The sequence below is a fragment of the Cetorhinus maximus genome, chromosome 13, assembly GCF_964194155.1.
Source record: "Cetorhinus maximus chromosome 13, sCetMax3.hap1.1, whole genome shotgun sequence".
Taxonomy (NCBI): domain Eukaryota; kingdom Metazoa; phylum Chordata; class Chondrichthyes; order Lamniformes; family Cetorhinidae; genus Cetorhinus; species Cetorhinus maximus.
The window spans coordinates 71,992,313-72,016,276 of NC_135891.1; positions in this window are offsets into that span (position 1 = coordinate 71,992,313).

Genomic DNA, 23,964 nt, shown 5'->3' on the forward strand with positions numbered 1-23,964 from the left:
GTGGCTGATGACACCCGCGCAGGGGCCTCAGACTGCAGCAGAGCGACGCTATAATCAGGCTTATGCTGCAGTTTGTAACTTGGTGCAGGAGACCATCAGGATGCCGAAGATGCAGTTCCGGTGCCAGGCCTGGTGGAGCCCTGTAATACAGTCCGCAGAGGGTGTCACGCATCGTCATCATCTGCTGCGCCTTTTACAACCTGGCACTACAACGGGGAGACAAGCTGGCTGAGGAGGAGACGGAGGAGCTGGAAGTCTCCTCGGATGACGAGAACGGCAGCAGGGATGAGGATGAGGTCCTCAGTGACAGTGATGACAGGAATGAGGCTCTTGCACTGGCTCGATGAGGCAGGCGTGCTTGGGAGGCACTCATAGCTGCTACATTTGTGGAGGAGGATGATAGCATGCAGTGAGGTGTCCCTGTAGATTGTCACATCATAGTTGTGAATGCTTGGCTCCAGTCTGACTTATGGCAGCACGAATACCCTCTGTGAGAATGTTCCTGTCATGGAGACGCAGTGGAGGCCCTAATTGCCTCTCTGTGATATGGTTGGGCTGAGGACAATGAAGGCGTGTGAGAGAGTGAATGCTGGTGTCCCTTGAACTGTCAGTGAGTGAAGGATCTGTCAATGTGTGCTGGGTTTGTGAGTATGTGAGTTGAGTGATGAAAAGAGTGAATTACCCTGGCGGAAGGGAGGAGATCATTCACCCTATTGCGGAACTGGGTGGCTGGCCTCTTCTGAAGGGCTTTGGCGCTGACCACCGCTGCCACCGCCTCCCAAGCCTGATTGGTCACATTGCTGTCCTTCCTGTGGCCAGAACACATCCCAGCGGGCCTCCACAACATCCAGTGGTCGCTCGAGGGACCGGTCATTAAACCAGGGGGCTGCAGTCTTTTTGCCTTTGCTGGCCATGTCTCCCAGGCAGCAGCGCTGAGCTGGTGGCGATGGGTGATGCGCTGGCAGCAGCCTTTTAAAATGGCGACCGGTGTGATGCAACAGAAGGGTGATGGCGGGAGGGCAAATGAGAGCCCACCTGCCATGGAAATGACATGTTTCCTGGGAGCAAATAAATAATGAGGCAGGTTTGGGACGATACAGCGTGAAAACCCGCCATCGCGGCTGACGGGTAGGACATCATTTGCCTGCCTGCTTTCGCACTTAGTGCAAATCTGGGGAAATTCCGCCCACTGAAATAGATTGATTCTCTCTCTCTCTCTCTGATATTATAGTTTGATTTGCTCCCTGTGATATAGTGAGAGAGTTTGATTCTCTCTCTTTGGTATAGTGAGAGAGTTTGATTCTCTCTCTTTGGTATAGTGAGAGAGTTTGATTCTCTCTCTTTGGTATCGTGAGAGTTTGATTATCTCTCTTTGTTATAGTGAGAGAGTTTGATTCTCTTGCTGCAATATATTGAGTGTTTGATTCTCTGTCTGTGATATATTGAGAGAGTTTGATTCTCTCTCTTTGGTATAGTGAGAGAGTTTGATCCTCTCTCTGTGGTATACTAATATAGTTTGATTCTCTCTCTGATTAATTGAGACAATTTGATACTCCCTGTGATATTGTAAGATAGTTTGCGCCTCTCTGCATGATGCTTTGAGATAGTTTGATTCTCTGTGTGATGTATTGAGGTAGTTTGATTCTCTCTCTGATTTATTGAGAGAGTTTGATTCTGTCTATGATATCGTAAGATAGTTTGATCCTTTCTATGATATATTGAAATTTTTTGAGATACTTGGATTCTCTCTGATACACTGAGAGAGATTGATTTTCTCTCTGTGATATCGTAAGATTTGTTTGATCCTGTCTCTGATGTATTGAGAGAGTTTGCTCCCCTCAGTTTGAGTCTCTCCCTTTGACACATTGAGATAGTTGGAGTCTCTCTCTGTGATATGTTAAGATTGCTTCATTTTCCCTCTGTGACATATTGAGATCACAGAATCACAGTGCAGAAGAGGCCCTTCGGCCCATCGAGTCTGCACCGACACAAGAAACATCTAACCTACCTACCTAATCCCATTTACCAGCACTTGGCCCATAGCCTTGAATGTTATGAAGTGCCAAGTGCTCATCCAGATACTTTTTAAAGGATGTGAGGCAACCCGCCTCCACCACCCTCCCTGGCAGCGCATTCCAGACCGTCACCACCCTCTGGGTAAAAAAAGTTTTCCTCACATTCCCCCTAAACCTCCTGCCCCTCAACTTGAATTTATGTCCCCTCGTGACTGACCCTTCAACTAAGGGGAACAGCTGCTCCCCATCCATCCTGTCCATGCCCCTCATAATCTTGTACACCTCGAACAGGTAGCCCCTCAGTCTTCTCTGCTCCAACGAAAACAACCCAAGTCTATCCAACCTCTCCTCATAACTTAAATGTTTCATCCCAGGCAACATCCTTGTGAATCTCCTCTGCAGCCCCCGCCAGTGCAATCACATCCTTCCTATAATGTGACGACCAGAACTGCACACAGTACTCCAGCTATGGCCTCACCAAGGTTCTATGCAACTCCAACATGACCTCCCTACTTTTGTAATCTATGCCTCGAATGATAAAGGCAAATGTCCCATATGCCTTTTTCACCACCCCACTAACAGGCCCCCCTGCCGGCAGAGATCTATGGACACACACGCCAAAGTCCCTTTGTTTTTCAGAACTTCCTCGTGTCATGCCGTTCATTGAATAGTTCTTTGTCAAATTACTCCTTCCAAAGTGTATTACCTCACACTTTTCAGAGTTAAATTCCATCTGCCACTTATCTGCCCATTTGACCATCCCGTCTATACCTTCCTGTAGCCCAAGACACTCAACCTCACTGTTAACCACCCGGCCAATCTTTGTGTCATCCGCAAACTTACTAATCCTACCCCCTACATAGTCATCTATGTCGTTTATATAAATAACGAATAATAGGGGACCCAGCACAAATCCCTGTGGTACGCCACTGGACACTGGCTTCCAGTCACTAAAGCATCTTCTGTCATCGCCCTCTGTCTCCAACAACTAAGCCAATTTTGAATCCACCTCATCAAATTACCCTGTATCCCATGTGCATTTGCCTTCTTTATAAGTCTCCCATGTGGGACCTTGACAAAGGCTTTGCTGAAATCCATATAAACTACATCAACTACACTACCCTCATCTACACCCCTGATCACCTACTCAAAAAATTAAATGGAATTTGTTAGGCATGACCTCCCTCTGACAAAGCCATGCTGACTATCCCTGATCCCTCTCCAAGTGGAAATAGATTCTCTCCTTCAGAATTTTCTCCAATAGTTTCCCTACCACTGACGTGAGACTCACTGGTCTGTAGTTCTCTGGCTTATCTCTACAACCCTTCTTAAATAGTGGAACCACATTAGCTGTTCTCCAGTCCTCTGGCACCTCCCTGTGGCCAGAGCTCTTGGGTGAAGACGGATGTGAAGTATTCGTTCAACACTCTACCGATGTCCTCTGGCTCCACCCATAGATTGCCCCCTTGATCCCTAATGGGCCCTACTCTTTTCCTGGTTATCCTATTCCCATTGATATACTAATAGAATATCTTGGTATTTTCCCTATTTTTACCAGCCAGAGCTTTCTCATATCCCATCTTTGGTCTCCTAATTGCTTTCTTAAGCTCCACCCTGCACTTTCTGTACTCCACTAATGCCTCTGCTGATTTGCTCCTCTTGTACCTGCTAAAAGCCTCTCTTTTCCTTCTCATCGTAACCTGAATATCTCTGGTCATCCATGGTTCTCTGGGCTTGTTACACCTTCCTATCACCCTAGAGGGAACATGTTGAGCCTGTACCCTCCCCATTTCCTTCTTGAATGCCCCCCACTGCTCCTCTCTAGATTTCCTCACAAGTAGCTGTTCCCAGTCTACCTTGGCCAGATCCTTCCTTATTTTACTAAAATCCGCTCTCCCACAATCCAAAACATTTTTTTTGCAACTTGTCTATTTCTTTGCCCATAACAAGCTTAAATTGTACCATATTGTGGTTGCTATCACTAAATTGCTCCCCCACCACCACCTCAGCCACCTGTCCAGCTTCATTCCCCAGGTAGGTCCAGGTCCCTTGTTGGACCCTTTACATATTGATCTAAAAAGTTCTCCTGTACACATTTCAAGAAATCCACTCCATCCAAGCCCTTAACACTGTCTAATCCAATTAATGTTGAGATAGTTTGATTCTCTCTCTATGGGCAGAAATTTCCCCCGTTGGAGGGGTTGCGTGGGGGTGGGCGGGGGCGTGTGCTAACTGAATCAGCACCCCCGATCGGGTCGGCACCGCCATTTTACGTGGGTGGGCCAATTAAGGCCTGCCCAACGCAACGTGCGCCCAGAAGCGCTCTGCGCGCCCTATGTGGGTGGGGGGGATTCCCTGAGACGGGGCCTGTGCTATTTCACGCATGCGCGCAAAAGAGCGCATAAATCTCCCTGAGGCACAGAGGAGATTAATTTAAGGTTTAAAAGTTTAAATAAAGAAAATAAAACATTTTAGGACATGTCCCCTCATGTGACAGTGTCACATGAGCTGGGACATGTCAATGAATTTTTAAAAAATTTTATTAAACCCTTCATGAAACCTCATCCCGCTCATGGATGAGCTTTCATGAAAAACGTGAAGGCCACCTGGGCTCTTCGCCTGTCCGCCAACCTTAAGATTGGACGGGCAGCATTCTTAATAACTTTAATTACTTTCTTAAAGGCCTTAACTGGCCTTTGACAGTTCAACAGGCACACAGCTGAGGCAGCTGCTTGCCCGCCGAACTGACAATCTAAATGACACGCGGTGATGTCGGGACGCACCTGACATCACCGCGCATCATTTTACTCGGCGAGCGGGCCCCGACCCAGCTTGCCGACCCGAAAATTCTTCCCTATGATATGTTAACAGACTTGGATTCTCTCTCTCTGTGATATATTGAGTTGGTTGATCCACTCTCTGTGATACATTAAGAATATTTGATTCTCTCTCATTGCAGGATTCCTAGCCTCTGACCTGTTCTTGTAGCCACATGGCTAATCCAGTTCAGTTTCTGGTCAATGGTAACCCCCAGGATGTTGATAGTGGCGGTAATGCCATTGAACGTCAAGGGGCGATGGTTAAATTCTCTCTTGTTGGAGATGGTCATTGCCTGGCACTTGTGTGGCATGAATTTTGTTTACCACTTGTCAGCCCAAGCCTGGATATTGTCCAGGTCTTGCTACATTTGAACATGGACTGCTTCAATATCTGAGGAGTTGTGAATGATGCTGAACATTGTGCAATCATCAGCGAACATCCCAACTTCTGTCCTAATGATGGAACGAAGGTCAGTGATGAAGCAGCTGAAGATGATTTATGCTGATGATGAGGCACTCCTGCAGTAATGTCCAGGAGCTGAGACGACTGACCTCCAACAACCACAACCGTCTTCCTTTGTGCTGGGTATAACTCCAACCAGTGGAGAATTTTTCCCCTGATTCCTATTGACTTCAATTTTGCTGGGGCTCATTGATGCCACACTCGGTCAAATGGGATCATGATGTCAAGGGCAGTCACTCTCACCTCACCTCGGGATTTCAGCTCTTTTATCCATGTTTGAGTCAAGGCTGTAATGAGGTCAGGAGCTGAATGGGCCTGGCGGAACCTAAACTGGGCGCCAGTGAGCAGGTTATTGCTAAGCAAGTACTGTTGATGACCCCTTCCATTACTTTCCTGATGATCGAGAGTAGACTGATGGGGTGGTAATTGGCTGGGTTGGACTTGTCCTGCTTTTTGTGTACAGGACATTCCTGGGCAATTTTCCACATAGCCGGGTAGATGCCAGTGTTGTAACTGTACTGGAACAGTTTGGCTAGGGGCGCGGCAAGTCCTGGAGCACAAGCCTTCAGTACTATTGCTCGAATATTGTCAGGCCCCTTAGCCTTGCACTATCCAGTGCCTTCAGCTGTTTCCTGATATCACATGGAGTAAATTGAATTGGCTGCAGACTGGCATCTATGATGCTGGGGACCTCTGAAGGAGGCCAAAAAGTATTATCCAGTCAGTACTTCTGGCTGAAGATTGTAGCAAATGCTTCAGCCTTATCTTTTGCACTGATGTGCTGGGTCCCCCCATCATTGAGAGTAGGGATATTTGTGGAGCCTCCTCCTCCAGTGAGTTATTTAATTGTCCACCACCATTCACGGCTGGATGTGGCAGTGCTGCAGAGCTTAGATCTGATCCTTTTGGTTGTGGGATCACTTAGTTCTGTCTATCACTTGCTGCTTATGCTGTTTGGCACACAAGTAATCCTGTGTTATAGCTTCACCAGATTGATACCTTATTTATAGGTATGCCTGGTACTGCTCCTGGCATGCCCTCCTGCACTCTTCATTGAACCAGGGTTGATCCCCTGGCTTGGTGGTAATGGTAGAGTGGAGGATAGGCCAAGCCATGAGGTTACAGATTGTGTTGTCATGAAGCTATTAATATATGTAATATTTTGGAAAATATTTTTCTTTTAAAACAGAGTTTGGTCTGTGGGTATGTCTTAATTGGATTAAAGACAGCTAGTCTGGGTGCTTTGATATGTACTAGTTTTGATAAGTATGAGAGATAGCGTGTATTTGCATTTTTTGAATAGAATTCAAGTGGGGTGATCTCTTGACACCTTTCTAACAGCTGCCAAGCAATATGTTTATATTACTAATAAAATTGGTACTATGAAAGGGGTTTCATTGTTAAAGGGTTAAGTTCAAAGAGGCTGGTGAAACAATCAGTGGTGGTAGATATAACTTCAATAGTTTTGGGTATGCAGGCAAAGGCAATGTAAGGTCAAAAGGCAGCTGCTAGCCTCCAACTGGTCCAACTGGCTCCACAGTGAAAAGAGACACATTTTGAATTCATAAGGTGAAAATGCTTTGCCTGGTGTTTGGTTAAGTCAATGGGTTGCTGTTGCCTTAATGGAGATTAGTTTGGGAATTTGTTAAAAGTTATGATAGTAGTAATTTGTAGCCATGTGTATATTTTAACCTGTGAAAATTAATAAAATGTTTCATTTTAGTTTAATGTAAAACCTTGAGAACTAGTGGTCTGATTCCTAAGTTTAGAGTTGCATCTCAAACATAACACTTGAAATTATTCACTATGACAGTTGTTTAAAGTTTCCCTCTGGGATTTTAAAAAATAACTCCACTTTAACAACTGCATCAGTCACAACAGTGGTTGAGTACAATTCTGCTGCTGCTGATGGCCCACAGCGCCTCATGGATGTCCAGTCTTGAGTTGATTCCCACTGTGATATATTGAGGCAGTTTGAATTTCTCTCTGTGATGTATTTAGATATTTAAATATATCTGTGATATATTGAGAAAATTTAAATCTGTGATATTGAGAGAGTTTGATTGTCTCTCTTTGACATATTGAGAGAGTTTGATTCTCTTTCTGTGATATATTGAAACAGATTGATTCTCTCTGATTCTCTCCCTATACATACTCTACTTGAAGTTGCAAGTCACCCGGACCAGATCAGATGCATCTGAGGATATTGGGGTACTGAGGGAAGTAAGGGTGGAAATTGAGGAAGATTTGTGTTTAATCTTGCAATCCTGTTTAAATACAGGGCTGGTGCCAGTGGACTGGAGAATTGCAAATGTGCCATACTTGATCAAAAATAGATGCAAGGATAAGCAACTGCTAGCCAGTCAATTTAACCTTGGCGGTGGGAAAGGTTTGAGAAGGTATAATCTCAGACAAAATTAACAGTCCCTTGGACCAGTGTGGATTAATTACGGAAAAACAGCACAAATTTGATGAGGGGAAATCATGTTCAGTTAGCTTGATTGAGTTCCTGATAACAGAGAGGGTTGATGATGGACTACCAAAGGGCATTAGGTAAAGCCACATAACAGGCTGACATGCAAAGCTACAATCGATGGAATAAAAAGGACAGTAGCAACATGGATTGAGTTGACTGAGTGACAGGTGAGAGAAAGTAATGGGGAATGTTTGTTCTCTGGACTAAAGGAAGGCATACAGCAGCTTCTCCAGGGCCAGTACTAGAGCCGCTGCTTTTCATGATCTAAATTAATGGGTGTGCAGGGCGTAATTTCAATATTTGCAGTTGACATGGTTTGAAAGTATTGTCAACTATGAGGAGGATAGTGATGGACATAGATGGGTTAGTGGAATGAACAGACACGTTGAAATTTATTGCAGGGAAGTGTGAAGTGATACAGAAGGAATGAGCAAAGGTAATATGAAATAAAGGCTGCAATTCTAACGGGTGTGCAGGAGCTGAAGGACTGAGGGGTATATGTGCGCAAATTGTAGAAGTCAGCAGAGCAGGTTGAGAAAGTGGTTAATAATCCTGGGCTTTATAAATAGGGGAATAGTGTACAAAAGCAAAGTTATAAGACAAAGTTATAAGGTTTGGCCTCAACTGGAGTAATTTGTCCAATTCTGGGCACCACGCTTTAGGAAAGAGGTGAAGCTTTAAGAGGCTGCAGAAAAGATTCATGAGGATGGTTTCAGAGATCAGGAACTTCAGCTAAATGGATAGACTGGAGAAGCTGGGACTATTCTCTTCAGAGAAGGGAAGATTGAGAGGAGATTTGATAGAGGTGTTCAAAATCATGAGGGGTCTGGGCAGAGTAGATAGGGAGAAACTAGTTGCTCTTGCTGAGAGATGACATAGGCACGATGGGCTGAATGACCTCCTTCTATCCTGCAACCATTCTATGATTCTGTAACTCTGTGATGATAGTTTGATTCATACTCTCTGGGATATACTAAGACAGTTTCATTCACAAGCAAAATACTGTGGACACTAGAAATCTGACATAAAAACAGAAATACTCTATTATATGCTAGGACATATACTCAACACCTCTCTTGTTGGAGATGCGCATTGCCTGGCACTTGTGTGGCGCTAATGAGCCAAGCTTGAATGTTCTCCATGTCTTGCTAATACAGGCACGAGTGCTTCATACCTGAGGAGCCGTGAATGGAGCTGAACACTACAATTATCTGTGACCATCCCCACTTCTGGCCTTGTGTTTGGATAAATGCCTTTGTACACTGGCTTGCCATATGCATGCGATTTTTGATGTCATGATTAATTAAGACTTAATTAAGAGATTAATTAAGACTTCAGTCTGCAACTTTGTACAGGATATTAACAGCTGGGTGAGTCATGATGGTGTTTAATTCTCCAGTACCTGCTCCAATGGACATGAAAGGAGATTTGAAGGGGAATTGGCAATTACTCAAGTCTCATTTGCAGAATTATGAGATTGCCACAGGACTGAACAAGAAATCTGAAAATATGAGTAGCATCTCTGTTAGCAGTGATGGGGAAGGAGTGATACAAACTGAATTGCGCCCTAGACCTCACTAAGGAGCAGAAAAGCAAGATGTGTGAAATTTTGGAGGCCGTGAAAATCCACTTTGAACTCTCTACTAATGTTATTTATTAACTTTACTGTGTTTAACACCAGCACTCAGGAAAAGTGGGAGAGTATTGATCAGTATATGACTGCAGTGAGACCCCTAGATGAATCATATGAGTTTGGGCAACCGAAGGACTATCTCATCCAAGGTAGGAATGTCTTTGGTACAAGACATCCTTTTGTGAGACCATGTTCGTGAAGAGTAGAGAAACATAGGGCAGAATCATCCCAGATTTGCACTAAGTGCGATAGGGAAATAGGGCGTTTTACTCGCCTGCCACAATGGCGGCTTTTCGCACCGTATTTTCCGCTTCCCGTCTCATTAATTATGCAACCACAGAAAACATACCGTCTCACTGGTGGGAAGGTCCTGAATCACCCTCCACTCTGTTACCTTGCCGTTTCCTCGCTCCTGGTGCCCTATCTAAACTGCAGCCGCGCACACAGTTCTCACAGAATCACAGAATTGTTACCGTGTAGAAGGAGGCCATTTGGCCCATCGTGTCTGCGCCGGCTCTCTGAGCATTTTAACTTAGTGCCAACCTCCTGCCTTTTCCTCGTAACCCTGCACATTGGATGATTATTTAAATAGAAACAATGCCCATGAATGTCTCAATTGAACATGCTCCACCACACTTCCAGCTAGTGCATTCCAAACACTAACTACTCGCTTTGTGACAAAGTTTTTTTCTCACCTCACATTTGCTTCTTTTGGAAAACACTTGAAAACTGTGCCCTCTGGTTCTCGTTCCATTTACGAGCAGGAACAATTTCTCCCTATCCACTCTGTCCAGACCCCTCATGATATCGAAAACTTCTATCAAGTCTCCTCTCAGCCTTCTCCAAGGAAAACAGTCCCAATTTCTCCAATCTTTCCTCATAACTGAAATGCCTCATCCATGGAACCATTCTTGTAAACCTTTTCTGCATTCTCTCCAATGCGTTCACATCCTTCCAATAGTTTGATGCCCAGAACTGTACACAATATTCAAGCTGAGGTCTAATAGTGTCTTATATAAGTTCATCATAACCTCCCTGCTCTATGCCACTATTAATGAAGCCTAGAATACTGTATACATTAGAAACAGCTCTCTACCTGTCCTGCCATCTTTAATGGGCGGAATTTTCCCAGAACTGCGCTAAGTGCGCTAGCGGGCGGGTAAAATGGAGTCCTACCCGCCAACAAAAATGGTAGGTTTTCATGCTGTATCATCCAGAAACCGCCTCGTTATTTATTCACTCCCGCGATACACGCCATTTCCAGGGTGAGTGGGCACTCATTCGTCTGACTGCCATCACCCCACTGTTGCATCGCACTGGCTGCCATCTTTAAAAAGCAGCCACCAGCAAAGCACTCATCACTACCAGCTCAGCACTGCTGCCCAGGAGACATGGCCAGCAATGGAAAAAAGACTGCAGCCCCCTTCAGCGATGGATCCCCTGAGCGACTGCTAGATGCAGTGGAGGCCACTGGATGTGCTCTACCCCCGCTCTGGCCACAGGATGGGCATCAAATTCACCAATCCAGCTTGGGAGGCGGTGGCAGCGGTGGTCAGCGCAAACACCCTGCAGAGGAGGACAGCCACCCAGCGCTGCAAGAAGATGCATGATCTCCTCTGTTCCGCCAGGTGGAATCACTCTTTTCATCACTCCCAAATCACACACTCACAAACCCATCACACATCCACAGGGCCCTCACTCACTGCCAGTACAACGGACATCACCATTCACTCTTTCACACACACCATCATTGTCCTCATCCTGTCCATAGGATCACTCACTACCTACACAGGCCAGGCATACTTATCATCTGGCCCGGCAGGCATCCTGATACTCTCCCCACCTCTATCCACGCAGGACAAACTGGCTCACAACAGGAGAGAAAGGTCACAGACAGGCGGCGGGATGCCGGAAATCAAAGTTCTGACAGAATTCGAAAACAGAGCCATCCAGCTGGCCGGCAATTACTGGGACTGGTCCTGTGCTGACGGTGAGGTCGGCGGTGCTCTACCGAGTGAGGATCCAGCAGTGTAACATCCATCAGACAATCATGCCGTGAGTGATGTGTCCTCTTTCACAGACCATTGTCGTGCATTAATTATCTCCATGCTTTTCCAGTAACATCTGCAAAACAGCAAACAGAGTCCATAACCCAGGGTCTCAAATCAAGCCCCGAAGAAACCTCTGAAGAGGAATCTGAAGGCACCTTCCCTGAAGACACATCACAGCACTCACCCACACCTTCGTGTGCGGGACACACACCTTGGTGGGACCTAACTTTAGAGGAGCATCGGGATCACAATCTGGTGAGCACATCACACTTTCTGATCCACAGCAGGTGGAGGCAGGGACTTCCCAGGTCCCCAGCACTCAGAAGACTGCTGGAGGCCATTCTGTAGCTGAGTCCGAGTCAGATGATGAGCCTCTGGACTCGGTCATGTCACAGTTGCTGGAGCTGGAAAGGCAAGCTAGGGAACAACAGGAAGGGATGTCTGCTGCACTCATCAGATTGCAAGGCACGATGGAGGAGGTCATCATCTTCAGGCTGAGGTGATAGTGCCGGCATTGCAACGCACTGAGGTCAACCCTTAGGATGACAGCCGCCATGGAGACCTTGGTCCAGGACGTCGCTCCTGCACTGCTGCGCGGGATCAACTCCATCGCTGACGCCATAGTTGGCTTCCAACAGTGTGCACGCGAGAGGGGTGCTGGGTAGCTCAATCTCACTCCAGCTACCCCTTCCGCTCACGGAGTCAGCCAGGGGCCCTCAGATGCCCATAGGGAGGAGGATCAGCAGGTGCACACTCTGGGGCCACCCACCCAGGTGACTCTGGGTGTGACTGGCTCATCTGACTCCCCTCTTCCTGTGACTTCAGCAGCTCCAGCTTCACAGGCCGAGGAGGGTGCCACTGCCACACAACAGGACCCCGAAAGCAGGTCAGGGCCTCCGAGTCTCGGCCCTCGAGAGGACGCCCACCAAAGTCATCAGACACGGCGTCACAGTCAGCAGGCTGCCTCCACCTCCGCTGTGGATGTCCGGGGAGCACCAAGACATAACAGCAGGGTTAGGAAAGTTAGGTAAAAGTAGTTGCACAGCCTGGGCATAGTTGTTGATCACTTATACAATACTGTTCACTAGTGTCAATAAACTCCTAGAATGACTCCCTGCCTGTGGCTTCTTGTTCTGATGAGCAGTGTTCATATCACTCAGATGTGAAGCCTTTCTGCACAAGATAAAGGCAGGTGTCTCAGTCCAGGGCCTCTTCCCTGTGCTCTGTGCAGCCTTCAGACCACAGTAATGGTCCAGCCTCACACTCCCTAGAAACATTACTGATGCCTGCACCTCAGCGGTGCTGGTCATTGCTGCCAGAATGTAGTGGGCAGGCACCACAGAGTTCTGTCATTCTCTCTGTGTGCTCTCAGCACCTTTTCAAGGTGGGGCTGGCCCCCATCACACCAGCATCTGCGACCAGTGATGCTGTGCACCAGCTCCTGAAGGGCTGATGTGCTGAAGGCAGACACAGCATCAGAAGTATCCAAAGTTTCATGGCTGTGTCTCTAAGATGGCCCTGATCATGGAGTGCAAGCAAGCTGCCCTCGGCCAGACAGGAGTCAGACATTCTCAGAGGCTATGTGAAGATCTATGGTGTGTCCTCACTGCATGTTGCCATCATCCTCCTAATATCAAGTGACTAATGGGGTCTCCACTGCATCTCCATGACAGGAGCATTCTCATAGAGGGTATTGAACATAAGAACTAGGAGCAGGATTGGCAACTCAGCCCATCGAGTCTGCCCCGCCATTCAACACGACCATGGCTGATCTCATTTCGGCCTCAACTCCAATTTCCCGCCCTTTCCCCATAACCTTTCAACCCATTACTAATTAAAAATCTGTCTATCTCCTCCTTAAATTTATTCAGCATCCCAGAATCCACTGCACTCTGAGGTAGTGAATTCCATAGATTCAGGACCCTTTGAGAAAAGTAATTCCTCTTCATCTCTGATTTAAATCTACCACCCCTTAGCCTAAAACTATGGCCTCTCGTTCTAGAATGCCCCACAAGGGATAACATCTGCTCCACATCTACTTTGTCTATCCCCTTTAGCGTCTTATATATCTCAATTAGATCTCCTCTCCTCCTTCTAAACTCTAGCGAGTATAGGCCTAAACTGCTCAATCTCTCCTCATAAGACAAGCCCCACATCTCTAGAATCAATCTAGTGAATCCTCTGAACTGTATCCAATGCAACTACATCCTTCCTGAAGTAAGGGGACCAAAACTGTGCACCGTACTCCAGGTGCGGTCTCACTAATGCCTTGTACAGTTGGAACAACACTTCCCTATTTTTATAATCTACTCCTTTAGCAATAAATGCCAAAATTCCATTTGCCTTCCTTATTACCTGCTTTACTGGCTTTCGGCGATTCATGCACGAGGACACCCAGCTCCCTCTGTACTGAAGCATTCTGAAGTTTCTCTCCATTTAAATAATAAGTTGCCTTTTTATTCTTCCAACCAAAATGGATAAGCTCACACTTATCCATGTTAAACTCCATCTGCCAAATTTTGGCCCATTCACCTAATCTGCATATCCATTTGAAAATTTATTTCTTCATTGCAACTTACTGTCCCACCTATTTTGGTGTCATCTGCAAATTTAGCTATAGTACCTCCTATCCCTGAATCCAAGTCATTAACATAGATTGTAAATAGTTGGGGCCCAAGGACCGGACTCAGTGGCACCCCACTAGTTACAGCTTGCCATCTAGAAAAAAACCTATTTATCCCGACTCTCTGCTTTCTGTTGGTTAGCCAATCCTCTATCCAAGCTAATATATTACCCCTAACTCCGTGTGATCTTATCTGGTGTATTAATCTTTTGTGCGGCACCTTATCAAAGGCCTTCTGGAAGTCCAGATATACTACATCTACAGGATCCCCATTATCCACTTTGCTTGTCACATCTTCAAAGAACTCTAGCAAATTAGTCAAACACAATATACTTTTCATAAAACTATGCTGACTATAGCGGATTGCATTTTGACTTTCCAAATGCCCCTTTACTACTTCTTTAATAATGGATTCCAACAATTTTCCAATGACAGACATTAAACTAATTGGTCTATAGTTTCCTACTTTCTGCCTCCCCCGCTTTTTGAATAAGGGTGTTATATTAGTATTTTTCCAACCCACTGGACCCTTTCCAGAATCCAGGGAATTTTGGAATATTATAGCCAATGCATCCACTATCTATGCTGCCACTTCCTTTAAGACCCTGGGATGTAGGGCATCAGGTCCTGGGGACTTGTCACCCTTTAATCCCAATAGTTTGCACAGTACTTTTTCTCTAGTGATGGTGATTGTTCAAAGTTCCTCCTTCTCTATACCCTCTGCACTACCTGTTACTATTGGGGTGGTATTAGTATCCTCCACCGTGAAAACTGAGGCAAAATATTGATTAAGCGTCTCTGCCATTTCTGTGTTCCCCACTATTAACTCCCCAGTCTCATCCACCAAGGGACCAACTTTCACTTTAGCTACTCTCTTTCCTTTTGCTATCAGTTCTTACATTTTGTGCTAGTTTTCTTTCATAATTTACCTTTGCTCTTTTTATTATTTTTTTAGTAACTCTTTGTTGATCTTTAAAAGTTTCCTAATCTTCCAGCCTGACTCTGACCTTTGCAATTTAATATGCCTTTATGTTATCTTTAACTTCCTTGCTTAGCCATGGATGCTTTTCCCCCCTCTTACCATCTTTCTTCCTCTTTGGAATATATTTTATTTGGGAGGAATTGAATATCTCCTTAAATATCTGCCATTGTTCATCAACTGTCCTACCTTGTAGTCTTCCTGCCCAGTCCACTAGGGCCAAATCTGCCCTCGTGCCTATGCTACACTTTAGTTTAACCCCAGAATACTAGTGTGGGACTCAAGTTTCTCAAACTGAACTTGAAATTCTAGCATGCTATGATCACTCTTCCCTAGTGGATCCTTTACTGAGATCATTAATTAATCCCACCTCATTACACAAAAGCAAATCCAGAATAGCCTGCTCCCTGGTTGGTTCCACAACACATTGCTCCAAGAAACAATCTCTAATACACTCTATGAACTCTCCCTCAAGGCTACCCTTGCCAATTTGATTAGTCCAGTCTATATGCATATTAAAATTACCCATGATTATTGTCGTGCCTTTCTTATATGCTCCCAGTATTTCCTGGATTATACTGTGCCCTACTGCTGAACTACTGTTTGGGGACCGAAAGATTACTCCCACCAGGGACTTCTTTCCCATGCTAATTCTTATTTCTACCCAGACTGACTCTATGTCTTGTTCTCCAGTGCCTATATCATTCCTCACTATAGTACTGATCTCTTCCTTTACTAACAAAGCAACGCCACTTCCTTTTCCTTCCTGCCTATCCTTCCGAAATACTGAGTACCCTTGGATATTCAACTCCCAAACCTGTTCTCCCTGTAACCATGTCTCCGTAATCGCCATCAGATCATACCTATTTATCTCTATATGCGCTGTTAACTCATTAGTTTTATTGCGAATGCTACATGCATTCAGATACAAAGCCTTTAAGTTTGCCCTATTGTCAATTTTCCCTACTCTTATATGATTCTTTGGTGCAATATGGCGTTCACACACTCTGTCCCCTCCTTTCACTATTTGGTAACAATCAGCCTCGTCACTAACCTGCACTCTTACCCTCTCCTTAAACTTTGATTTTTTTATATATCCATGCAACTGAACCCCCCCACCTTCCCCCTGCACTATTTAGTTTAAAGCCCTATCTACAAACCTAGTTATGTGGTTCGCCAGGACGCTGGTCCCAGCATGATTCAAGTGGAGCCCGTCTGAATGGAATAGCTCCCTCTTTCCCCAGTACTGGTGCCAATGTCCCATGAATTCGAACCCATTTCTCCCACACCAATCTTTGAGCCACGCGTTTACCTCTTTAATCTGACCCTGTGCCAATTAGCTCATGGCTCAGGTAGTAATCCAGAAATTATTACCTTTTTGGTTCTGCTTTTTAATTTTGTCCCTAGCTACCTATATCATTGGTACCTACGTGGACCACGGCAACTGGATCTTTCCCCTCCCACTCCAAGTTCCTCTGCAGCCCAGATGAGATATCCTTAACCCTGGCACCAGGTAGGCAACACAGCCTTCGGGACTCTCAATCCTGGCTACAGAGAACAGCATCTATTCCCCTAACTATACTATCCCCCATTACAACTACATTTCTCTTTTCTCCCCCAACTTGAATGGCTCCCTGTACCACAGTGCTTTGGTCAGTTTGCTCATCCTCCCTATAGTCCCTGCTCTCATCCACACAGAGAGCAAGAATCTTGGATAAGGGCAAGGGCTGAGGCTCCTGCAGTGCTACTTCCTGGATCCCTCTACCTGCCTCACTCATAGTCACATCCTCCTGCCCCTGACCACTGGCTGAATTTAAGGTAGTTCATCTAAATGGTGTGACTTTCTCCTGAAACACAGCGTCCAGGTAACTCTCCCCCTCCATGATGTGCCACAGTGTCGGAAGCTCAGACTCCAGCTCATCAACTCTGAGCCAGATTTCCTCGAGCAACCAACATTTGCTACAGGTGTGGTCACTAGGAACCACAATGGGGTCCACCAGCTCCCACATCATGCAGCTACAACACATCGCCTGGCCCTGCATCTCTATTTTAATTTATTAGTTTTTCAATTTGTTTTTAAATTTCCTACTGGCCTTTAGTTTATCAATCTGTAAAATAATTCTCCTATTTACCTTTAATCTGAAAGCAAGTTAGAATAGAGATTCAAAATTCACTTTTTAAAATCAACTGGAACTCCCTCTCTGCTGAGTTGAAGCTGAAGTGTTAGGCCTCCGATCCTGGGCCCCAGTAGTCACCTTTAATCTGAAATCAACTTTGAATAGGTTGTTCAAACTAGCAGTTATTTACCTACCAATGAGCTAACTGTTTTCCTGTGATTTCACTCTTTGCAGTCCCTGTTGCCGAGTGAAAAAAAACAGAGGACACTCTCTTCCCAGACTGCTTTCCGGCGATGGTGACTGTAGACGGCACTCTTCCCAGACTGCTTCATGGCGACGGTGACTGCAGAGGACACACTTCCCAGACTGCTTCCCGGCGACGGTGACTGCAGAGGACACTCTTCCCAGACTGCTTCCCGGCGACGTTGACTGCAGAGGACACTCTTCCCAGACTGCTTCCCGGCGACGGTGACTGCAGAGGACACTCTTCCCAGACTGCTTCCCGGCGACGGTGACTGCATAAGGCACTCTTCCCAGACTGCTTCCCGGCGACGGTGACTGCATAAGGCACTCTTCCCAGACTGCTTCCCGGCGACGGTGACTGCATAAGGCACTCTTCCCAGACTGCTTCCCGGCGACGGTGACTGCATAAGGCACTCTTCCCATACTGCTTCCCGGCGACGGTGACTGCATAAGGCACTCTTCCCAGACTGCTTCCCGGCGACGGTGACTGCAGAGGACATTCTTCCCAGACTGCTTCCCGGCGACGGTGACTGCAGAGGACACTCTTCCCAGACCGCTTCCATAAGCCAGACTGGAGTCAAACGTTCACAACTGCAATGTGAGGATCTAAGAACACTACATATCGTCATTATCTTCCACAAATCTGGTAGGTATGAGGGCCTCCCGAGCATGCCTGCCTCATCTAGTCAGTGCGAGAGCCTCATCCCCGTCATTATCACCACCGAGGACCGCCTCATCCTCTTCCGCATCGGCGTCCTCCTCATCGGAGGAGATGTGCAACTCCTCCATCTCCTCCTCAGTCAGCTCCTCTCCCTGTTGCAGCGCCAGGTTGTAAAGGGTGCAGCAGACATTGACAAAATATGACACCCTCTGCGGACTGTATTGCAGGGCTCCACCAGACCGGTCCAGGCACTGGAACCTCATCTTCAGCATCCCGATGGCATGCTCCACCAAGTTGCGAGCTGCTGCATGAGCCTCAGTATAGCATCGCTCTGCTGCAGTCTGAGGTCGCCGCACGGGTGTCATCAGCCATGGCCTCTGTGTGGAGCCCTTGTCCTCAAGGAGCCAATCATGCAGCCTCTGTGGACCCTGGAAAAATGCAGGGATCTGCGAGCGACTCAGGATGTGGGCGTCGTGCACACTCCCTGGAAACTGCGCAGGATGCATTTCTGGTGGTTGCATACCAGCTGCATGTTCAGTGAGTGGAGACCCTTGTGGTTGATGAAGTCCAGCGCCAGGGCAGCACTTGACCGCCCCCCCCCACCAACAACGGTCACCTCTGAAGCTGGCCAGCACTTGCCCCTGGACACCACCCGACCCCCCCCCCCCCCCCAGCAGTCGCCCCCGAGGCTGGCCAGCATTTACCCCAGGACCCCCCTCAGCAGTCGCCACTAGGGCCAGGCATCAGTTGCCCCTGCACCGAGGCGCCCCTGAGGCCTGTAAACCACAGGCGAGCTGTGGAGAACGCTGCTGCTCACTCTTCTCACTTCCCCCAAAGTGAAGGCTGGCAAGTGTACGTTGCCTGTGTGCTGTTGTGAAACACATCGATGTGCTTTCCCGCCGACGTGGATGGATGATATGGCGGGTTCCAAGAGCCTGGCAGGATGGCCTTTTAATTATATGCTGATGTATTACAATTAGCTCTCCACTGTCCGATGGTGGGAAACACGGCCCACAGCTGGGCTGAGCAGATGATCATGACCTGCCTTCATGCCATCGTGAAGCAGGTCCCACCATATTTTTCGCACATGCCACCTATCATGTCCACCGCCAGCGGGCTCGGAAAATTCTGCCCGTGACTTTTGTACATATACACCCAGGTCTCTCTGCTCCTGCACACCCTTTTAGAATTGTATCCTTTATTTTATACTGTCTCTCCATGTTCTTTGTACTAAAGTGTATTGCCTCACACTTCTCCACATTGAACTTCATCAGCCACCTATCTGTCCACTCCACTAATGTGGCAAAGTCCTTTTGAAATTCTACTCTGTCCCCCTCACAGTTTATAATTCTCCTAAGTTTTGCATCATCCGCAAACTTTGAAATTGTCCCCTGCATACCGAGATCTAGATAATTTATATATATATATATATATATATATCAGGAAAAGCGGGGGTCCCAATACTGACCCCTGGGGAACTCCACTACAAACCTTCTTCCAGCCCGAAAAATACCCCTTAACCATTACTCTCTGTTTCCTATCCCTCAGCCAATTTTGTATCCACGTTGCTAATGTCTCTTTTATTCCATGACCTATAACTTTCCTCACAAGTTTGTTGTGTGACACTGTATCAAACACCTTTTGGACGTCCATATACACCACATCAACAACTTTGGATCATCAACCACCTCTGTTACCTTCTCAAAAAACTCCAGCAAGTTAGTTAGACATGATTTTCCTTTAACAAATCCTTGCTGACTCTTCCGAATCAAACCACGTTTTTCCATGTGACTATTAATTCTATCCTGAATAATTGTTTCTAGAAGCTTCCCCACCACCGAAGTTAAACTGACTGCTCTGGAATTGCAGGGTAGATCTTTACAACCCTTTTTGAACAAGGGCACAATGTTCACAATTCTCCAGTCCTCCGGCACCTCCCCTGAATCCAGAGAACATTGAAAGATTATTGCCAGTGCCTCTGCAATTTCCACTCTTAATTCCTTTAATATTCTTGGATGCATCTCATCCGGCCCAGGTGCCTTATCAACTTTAAGTACCGACAGCTTATCCAGTGCCTCCTCCTTATCAATTGTAAACCCTTCTAGTGACTGAGTTTCCTCCTCTGTCAGCATGGCCTGGGCAGTACCTGCCTCGTAGGTAAAGGCAAAGCATTCATTTAAAACCTCAGCCATGCCTCATACCTCTTGTGTAAACCCCCTTTTTGGTCCCTAATAGGCCCTACTCCTCTTTTTACCACCCTTTTAATACCGATGCGCTTATAGAACACTTTGGGATTTCCTTTTTTGTTAGCTGCCAGTCTTTTTTCATAATCATTCTTTGCTTCTCATATTTGCTTTTTCACATCCCTTCTGAACCTTCTGTATTCAGCTTGGTTTTCAATTGTATTTGCTGCCTCACACCTGTCGTAAGCACACTTTTTTTCTTCTTTAACTTAATTTCTATCTCCTTTGTCATCCAGGGAGCTCTGGATTTGTTTGTCCTACCCTTCCCTTTTGAGAGAACATAACTTGACTGTGCCCAAACCATCTCCTCTTTGAAGGTAGCCCATTGTTCAGCTACTGTTTTTCCCACCAATCTTTGATTCCAGATAAAAGATTTTTTTGACCCCAATCCCTGACATCCCCCCCCACCCCACCCCGTTCTCAATGCTTGCAGCCCAGGACTACTCTAGTGAATACATGGCCCTGAAAGCCAAGAAGAGTTCACTGACCCATCACTGGAATGCCTTTTGGGGGCCTCCCGTGATGTCCTCCACTCCCACTCTGGCTGCAGGAGATCCAGCAATCTCACCACTCCAGCTTGGGGGGCAGTGACAGTGGTGATCAGCGCCAATGCTGCACAGAAAAGGTTGGCCATCCAATGCAGATAGAGGGATGAATGATCTCATCCGTGCAGCCAGGGTAAGGCAACCATCTCATCACTCTAAATACACACTCAAACCCATCACATTCACTGGCATCTCACTCACTGTCAAGACACATCACCACCCATTCTCACATCTCCATCTAGCCTCATCTCCTCTGGAGACTGCCTGCTCAGTCCTCACTATCTTGGGGGACAATTTACCGTAGCCAATCCACCTAACCAACATGCCTTTGGACAGTGGGAGGAAACTGGAGCACCCGGAAGAAACCCACGCAGACACGGGGAGAATATATAAACCCTGCACAGACAGAGTTGAGACCTGGAGCTGTAAGGCAGCTGTGCTAACCACTGAACTTAAAACTTTTTTTTATATTTTATAACAGGGCACAAAAAGGCGATGGCCACCTGACTTCTTTGTGGATTGAAAACGCCCCCTGTCTCAAGAGGGAACAAAAGGAACATTCCAGGCTGATGTGAATCAATGCCCTTCCCTGAAACCAATCCAAAAGAATGTTATCAAATTTGAATAGGTCATTCAAAAACAAAGACACTAACTGTCTCAAACTCTCAAGGTGTTGAACCACAACGCAAGATATTGGAATCAATTACCCCCTTATTTGGAAAAGACTTTGTACTTGTGTAAAAGCCATATGATGTATTTGTTTGCTTTAAAATCAGCCAGAATCAGGTAGCCCTAGTAGAAAACCATTGAACCAATAGTTCAGTGGTTGGAAAGCCAGACCACAAATCAGCTGCAAGTTACCAAGCAGCCACAGTCATTAACAGCAATGCCTTGTAAGTGGGAGATCCCGACAGACAGAAGGACTCCCCCAACCTGTTCCAACTTCAAGTTCACCTGAGAACCAACCTCCTAGAAATCTGACTCCAAAAAATACCTCCCAGCCTACTGAGAATCCTTTAATTTACAAGACCCTCACTTCAACTTTAAAGCATTGAAACCATCCAAGAAACTTTAGGCCTTCCATTTGGGAATCAGAGATCAGAAACCAGAGACTGAGATAATTGTAAACTGTAACAGCAGATTGCCTTCACCTGTTTCTAATCTTTGTGTATGTGAGAGTGTGTGTGAGAATAATAACCTTTAATTTATGAATTCACAAAAGCTTGCTCCTGGAATTATGCAATTGGGACCCACACTCCAAGAATAAGAAAACATACTTCCTTCATCATAAAACATACTGGTCACGGGCATGGCTTTGGGGGACACAAACAATCAGTCCATGACATTGTGTGTAGATCCAAAGGACTTTAACAAAGCTTTGATGAGATCTTGCTACCCTATGTCAAACATTGAAGAAACTTGGCCTCATCTTGCCAAAACAAAAACAGAATTACCTGGAAAAACTCAGCAGGTCTGGCAGCATCGGCGGAGAAGAAAAGAGTTGACGTTTCGAGTCCTCATGACCCTTCCGCAGAACTGAGTAAAGTTAGGAGAGGGGTGAAATATAAGCTGGTTTGAGGGTGGGGAGGGGGAGAAGTTGGGGGAGGGGGTGGTTGTAGGGACAATCATCTTGCCAAGGCAGCTTACTACCCTTGATGGTAAGGATGGATGCTGGCAAGTGAAGTTGGATGAAAGTAATAGATTTTTGATTATGTTCTGGGCATCAGTTGGGAGTTACAGATGATTGCACTTGCTGTTTGGCATTCAACTGCTCTGGAAGAGTATCAGTGCAAACATAATGAGATAGTCAATGATGTTCCAGGAGCAAAATTGACGATCTGCTAGCCTATTGATGTAGAGATGCAATGGAATAAGCCATTGCAGCCTATGATCGGAATCTAGTGAGACTGCAATTCGCCAGATAAACCTGAAGCTGAACAAGAAATAAACTGCAACTGAAGATGACTGAAGTCAAGTACTTAGGTCATATAACGACAGCTAAAGGACTTCACTCTGATCCTGATAAGGCGAGCTGTAGTAGAGATGTGGCAACCAGCAGATGTGAAGGCGGTTCAATGATTTGTTGGATTTGTGCACTAGCTAGTGTCCCAGCTAGAAGACAGGAAGAAAAATATATATCTCCGTTAACCTGGCTGCTCTATAAAATAATTTTTTAAAAATGGACCAAGGTTTTACCCTGCCTAGCCATGACTCATACCAGAGGATTTTCTAACCTTCAGAAATCTTGTTATCTTTAAAGGAGTGTCAATTCCATTTGACTGTAGAAAATCAAAATCCAAAGAAATGCGTCAACACCCTTCACATTTCAAAGACAGAGCTGGCCAATGGAGACAGTATTTCTGTAGGGACAAAAGGGACCCTGACTCTTCTATTAAAGATTCCAGACTTAGGAAAATACATCGTTTGTCCAACACCCAGGAGAAGAAATGGGATTTATGTCACATGACCAAGCTGCTAGAACCTGTGATTTGGTTTGTGGAACTGAACTCAGGCAATCTACTATTTTATCATCTAACAAATAGCAGCAGAGAGAACTCTGTCCAACTGAAGTGCCTGGCCCTCATCTACACTGTGAACTACTGGAACATTGGAACTTCTGTATATGTGCAGTCAAGGCAAATTCCTCGCTACATGTATTCGCCCTTGCTTCCGGAAAGTAGGGTCACTCTGCAACAGTTTCAGCCTGCTAACCCCTGAAGGAATACGCCACTCAGCTTTTAATTCTGGACTCTGGATGCACTTGAAACCATAACTTTTATTTTTATTGTGGCCTTGCCCTGTACCCTCTTTCTTTCCATTAGGCCTCTTTTATTGTGTGAATGCAAACAGGGGCAGAAGTTACAAAACCCCTCCTCGCATTTTGTGTGTGTGTAAAATAAAATCAACCCTCTTATTTTACCTTAGCTTGAGTTTGCTGTGGGGTTATTAATAGAGGATTGGGTCACTCCAAACTGAAGGGTTGGGGAAAACACATCACCACTTATAAAGGGGGAAATCAAAAATCAGAAACACCTTTCTGTTTACGGGCAAGTAGTGAGTGGAGAAACCAGGGCTGTTTAAATGAATCCCCTCCTG